Here is a 6325-nt window from a genome sequence, read left to right as displayed (position 1 = left end):
TGCGGAGTCCCACAAGGGTCAATTCTTGCACCGCTCTTTCTTAGCCTTTATATGCTCCCACTAAGTCAAATAATGAGAAAGAACCAAATTGCCTATCACAGCTATGCTGATGATACCCAGATTTACCTAGTCTTATCTCCAAATGACTACAGCCCCATTGACTCCCTCTGCCAATGCATTGATGAAATTAATAGTTGGATGTGCCAGAACTTTCTTCAGTTAAACAAGGAAAAAACTGAAGTCATTGCATTTGGAAACAAAGATGAAGTGTTCAAGGTGAATGCATACCTTAACTCTAGGGGTCAAACAACTAAAAATCAAGTCAGGAATCTTGGTGTGATTCTGGAGACAGACCTTAGTTTCAATAGTCATGTCAAAGCAGTAACTAAATCAGCATACTATCATTTAAAAAACATTGCAAGAATTAGATCTTTTGTTTCCAGCCAAGACTTGGAGAAACTTGTTCATGCCTTTATCACCAGCTGGGTGGACTATTGTAATGGGCTCCTCACCGGCCTTCCCAAAAAGACCGTTAGACAGCTTCAGCTCATCCAGAACGCTGCTGCTAGGATTCTGACTAGAACCAGAAAATCTGAGCATATCACACCAGTCCTCAGGTCCTTACACTGGCTTCCAGTTACATTTAGGATTGATTTTAAAGTACTTTTACTCGTATATAAGTCACTAAATGACCTAGGACCAAAATATATTTCAGATATGCTCACTGAATATAAACCTAACAGACCACTCAGGTCATTAGGATCGAGTCAGTTAGAAATACCAAGGGTTCACACAAAACAAGGGGAGTCCTCCTTTGGTTATATGCTGCCCGCAGCTGGAATCAGCTTCCAAAAGAGATCAGATGAGCTAAAACACTAGTCACATTTAAATCTAGACTTAAAACTCATCTGTTTAGCTGTGCATTTATTGAATGAGCACTGTGCAATGTCCGAACTGATTGCAATATATATTTTCACTGTTTTTTTATTTTATTTTATGTAAAATCATTTTCTAACTGTTTTAAATTCATTTTAAATAAGTACAGTTTTAATAATTTTAATAAATGAATAAATAATCTTGCATAGATTGTGTCAAATTCATTACACATTGACATCTTTCTGTGTCTTCTGTTTTCAGAAATATTTGATTAACCCTTAAATTACTCTTTTCACCTGTTAACTTTTTTTTTTTTTTTTTTAATTATTAAGTTTCTTTTGGGCCTTATTTACCATAATTGGCCTCGTTTTTGGATAGGACAGTAGAAACAGACAGGAAAATGGGGGAGAGAGGGAAACTAGGATCAGAAAATGGATTTGAACCTGAGTCCCTGTCAGCCATAGAGCTCTATTATCAGTCATGTAATAAAGAACAAACATACACAATTATTTTATTATTATTATTATTTAATTGGAATGCTAAAATGATACTTACCTGATCACTTACCTCTCCTGTTTACCTTTTTTGGACTTTTTTTTTTTTTTTTACAATGTTTTAAGTTACATCAGATCAGAAGTCATAATTTATAAGTGCATAATTGCACCACTTTGGCCTGTGAAATTATCTTTTGGGCTTAATGCTTTTTTCAACTAACAAATAGTCATTCACATAATCATTTCCATGTATTTTCGATGCTGTTCACGGTTTAAGTGCTGAAGATTAAAAATCCAGAAAGATCTGACCAACTTAATTTACACTTATAAAATAATCAAAATCTAAAAAAATCTTAAAATCCAAATCTAAAAATTATATCTAATTATAAACTAATACAAATAATATATAGTCGGTGGGAGAATTAAATTGTCACTCATCTTCACTTGTAGCTGCAAATTCTGTTGATGTGGAACACGCTCTAGCTCAGATAATGATAATTGTCATGCTAACGGTGTTTACAGCCTTGCACTTAAAAAAAACAAGTGAGATACTTTTAAATACTAAAATAAAAATGAAAACAAGAAACATACAGAAAAATGCCAAATGAATTTAATAAAAATATTTTGTTTCATAAATTACAAGTTTTTAAGATTTTGGAAGCTCTTCCACAGAAACATAGAAAATAGTCAAAATGAAGACAAAATTTTAAAACATATGAAATGATAAAATTATTTTACATTTACATAATAGATTACATATTATAGAAGACATTTACAGTATATTAAAACATAATGTGATATAATAAAAAAAAATATATCCTTCATTTATACAGTATACCTTTCATTTCGGCAACAAAGTTTTACAGATCAGCTACTGAAGGTTAGAGATAGAACCCATGTTCTATATTGCTTGAGCAAAGGCTCCCTATTTCAAAATGTAATAGCAAATTCAGATATGTGTATAATCTATACAGCTAAAGCCACTGTAGAAAGTGTATCAGTTTGTGTTAAAATGAATAACTTTTGTTTGCATTTCATTACACGGAAAATTAAAAGAATATTTTGCATGCACATTTTCCAAAAATAAATATCATATTTTTCATATCATATCATATCATATCATATCATATCATATCATATCATATCATATCATATCATATATCGTATCATATTCAATACTTAAAGTATTAACATCAACAATAGCACTGCAGTCAATAACAGTTTTACAATGGTCAGTCTATCCCATTTCAGCCAATATAGAACTTGTTATAAATTGCGTAAGCAATTATATAGAAATCACACAAACAAAAATGAAAACGCCTGAAAAATTACACTACCAACAAACAGCCCATAAAACAGAAAAGGACTGGACATGTTTATGAAAGGCACTGTACTGCATATTACAGAATAAAACAAAAAAGTACACAGCTGATGTCAAGTTTTACATACTAGTTATTTCTGAAAGTAGCTTAAGACAATGCTATGCATTTGCAATACTGAATAGAGTCGATTGTTTTGATCTGAAAATCCACTCTTACAAATAACAGAGCTATGCATAGTTTACTCAGTGTTAAATATAATCAAGTAATACATACACAAAGAAATAGTTTTTACTTTGATGCCTCAAAGTATTATAATCAATGCTTTGGCACACGGGGGCAAAATTATTCAATAACAAATATTAAGACAAGATAAAATAAGGCATGATAATGTGTTACACAACATATATATAATCATACAATCAGTGCTAAGTGAAAAATAATCAAGTAAAAAGCAAGAACATGATGTGCAAATCTTAGCAAAAACCTTCAGGGTTTTGGTGTAAGTGCTTGTTGCTACATGTTTAACCTGATTTGTCATAAAGAGAAGAAAGAATCGAGGTCTGCTATGACAGCTGCTTGTTTCCTAGACACTGTATTCAGCAGTCTAGGAGCCAAGGACGGGCTTCCCAAATCCACCTATAGGGGGAGACACAAGAAACGAGGAGGAAAACTTAAAACTGTTTTTTTTTTACTATCGCAAATAGTAACTTCATACTTATACAAGCATAACGCTAATGCAGATGATTATTCATTAAACTGATAGATGACATGAGGAAAAGATACAAGGTTAAACCATCTTACTTGTAACAAATAGATAACAGTGACAACCTCTCGACTGTTACGTTGACTGGGTTGAAGGATCCACGCGCTGGGTAGAATCTCACCACGAATAGTATCCGCACTGGGACGTGGCAGTGTCTCCTCAAACACAGACTGCATGGCCAGCACCCACATATCATCCTACAGAAAAGATGAATATGTGATTAGGGTAAAGTACTTTTGGATAAAGCTAATCACAGAATAGAGAACACAGAAACCTGTTTAGATTCTGTACTGAGACAGCAGAAGTCCCGCGGCTGTTTAAGCTGGCAGTTGGTTACGTCCGTCAAAAGATAGACTGATTAGAGAGAATGACAAGACAAAGCAATATAATCAGTAAAGATACATTTTGCTTTTGCCTGCACTTGAAGGTAAGCTATAATCATAACCTCTCTTACCTATCGATACTGCCATTCACTCTACAATTTTCAAATCCTTTAATATAATGTAATGACAGATTTTACAATGTGATCTCAAAAAGAGACAAGGCAGACGGCAGAAGAAATTGTTGAATAAAGTCATTGTTTTGTTTTTTTGCACACAAATAGAATTCTTGTAGCTTCATAAAATTAAGGTCGTAACACTGATATCACATGGACTTTTACCAATGTCCTTACTACATTTCTGGGCCTTGAACGTGGTAGTTGCATTAGTGTCTATGCAGGGTCAGATTTCATTGAAATGATCTTTATTTGTGTTTTAAAGATGAATGGGTCTTACAGGTTTAGAATGACGTGGGGGTGAGTAATTAATGACAGAATTAGTGAACTATCCCTTTAAAGGCGGCAGTCCTAAAGAGTGAATCTAATTCAATCTTCAAGATTGAACAGAGTGGCTTCGATAAAAAAAACTGCTCTTTAGATACCAGGAACCGGATTCACGAAAATCTTCTTAAGAAATAAATTAAGAAATTTCTTAAGATAAATTCCACGAAGTTCGTAAGAATGTTCTTAAGTGCAATTCTTGAAAAGTTCTCAAATATATTCTTAAGAACAACTTAATTTTTTTCTTAAGAAAAAAAATAACAGCCGTTATTTGAATTAATACAAGACGCGCTGCTAAACTCACACGATTGTCTCCTTGGCTTCCTGTCGATTACCCTAATAATCATAAGCACGCACCATAGACTGTATATTTTTGTCGCGACTTTGACTGGAGCTCAGCTTCACGTTTTTAATGTGGCATGTTTTTGAAAAGTTACTTTTAAAACAGTCTGTCTCAAGCTGCAGCGATATGTTTCATTCATTTTGTGCTGTTTTTGCACTCTCATTTGAGTGTACGCTTCCGGTATTTGAGTCTGCGCTTCTACAGCAAATGCGTCCTGCGCATTCATATGAGCTGAATACTGCCAAAGATTTTGTATTTATAAGCTCAAATTAACGCGTTCAATTAAAGCTCCCTATCTGACTCGTTTTAGAGTTGCTAATGAGTTTTGAAGTCAGCAAAAAGCAGCGTCACACACAGGCTAAACATGACCGATCATGTTTACATTACCAGTCATCGCTGTCCCTTCAGAAAACTCATGCACAACCCTAGTCCTCCTGTGTATTATATGTAGCTGTTGTTGTAATGCTTAAATATAACAATTAATTTGAAATAACCCAATAAATTCATTAAATAATTATAATTCTTTGAGATTTAAGACAAGTCTGGGGCTGTCCTAAATTTAAGAAGTTATTTACGATGATTTTGAAGAAAATTATTTTCAAGAATTTGAATTCTTCTTAGGTTTTGTCTTAAGAACAATCTTAAGAAAAAAGATAAGAACATTCTTAAGAAGATTTTTTGGGGAATACAAAATATTCTTATCGTTTTTTCTTAAGTTAGAAAATAAGAAGAAATTGGCAGTTAAGAAGAATTTTATTCTTAAGAATGTTTCGTGAATCTGGCCCCAGTGTATTTGAAATTCATCAGTACTATTGCACGCACCGTTTCTGTAGGATTTATGAAGGTAAATTTAAGACTTTAGAATCCTTTTAAAGACCAACTAAAGAATATATGTAAGGAACTGATTGGATGATGGAGCTCAATGTTTTAATGTGGTCTCTTAATGTAAATGCCTTGCATTGGCAATGCTTCAAAGTATCTGTCAGTTGGTTTTTCAACCCATATTTCAGAAGGTGTCATTCCCCATATATTTGTTCTTGTTCTGTGCATAATCTTAATTTTACTGAGCATGACCATAATTTACTGATTCATAGCATGAACCATCATGACCATTAATTTGTCGGCGGTGAACATGTCACACTAGATGATCACAATTTTACCCTAAGACAACAGAAATCCCTTATGATCCCAGAAAATTGTCTCAGATGACAAAATCCTATATCTTTACCTAGTTGTGTGCTTTCGTCCAATGGCCGTGTCCAGGCAGATTTAATAGACTCGTGGTAGAGGTGAGTCTTTGAGTGATCTCGAACTATGGACCACAGACTGGCCAAAGGCCTCTCCAGCTCTACTGCTCCAAGAAACCCATGAGCTGAGGGTTTGGAAGCAGGCTTGTGAAAGACCTGAACGCCTCTCTCCACACCTTGATGCCTGGTGAGAAATGGAATATGAGGACGGAATATATCTAAGATGTTTACACATGCACAGAATGCATATTAGCAAACCTCCAGCCAGCAGCTGCCTTCCCAGCCAGCAGATTCCTCACATCACCACCAGAAGCCAAATATACCTAAAACATACAAGCAAGTCCATGAAGCATTTCACATTGACATGGTCTTGCATATATTGAAACATGAGTTGCAGTAGCATACTTCTGAAATAGCACTGGCAAGAGTGCAGTCTGCGATATCGTGATATGAAGTTGAT

This window comes from Carassius carassius, chromosome 31 (genome assembly GCF_963082965.1).
Source record: "Carassius carassius chromosome 31, fCarCar2.1, whole genome shotgun sequence".
Lineage (NCBI taxonomy): Eukaryota > Metazoa > Chordata > Actinopteri > Cypriniformes > Cyprinidae > Carassius > Carassius carassius.
Note: the sequence above shows the minus strand (reverse complement) of the source record.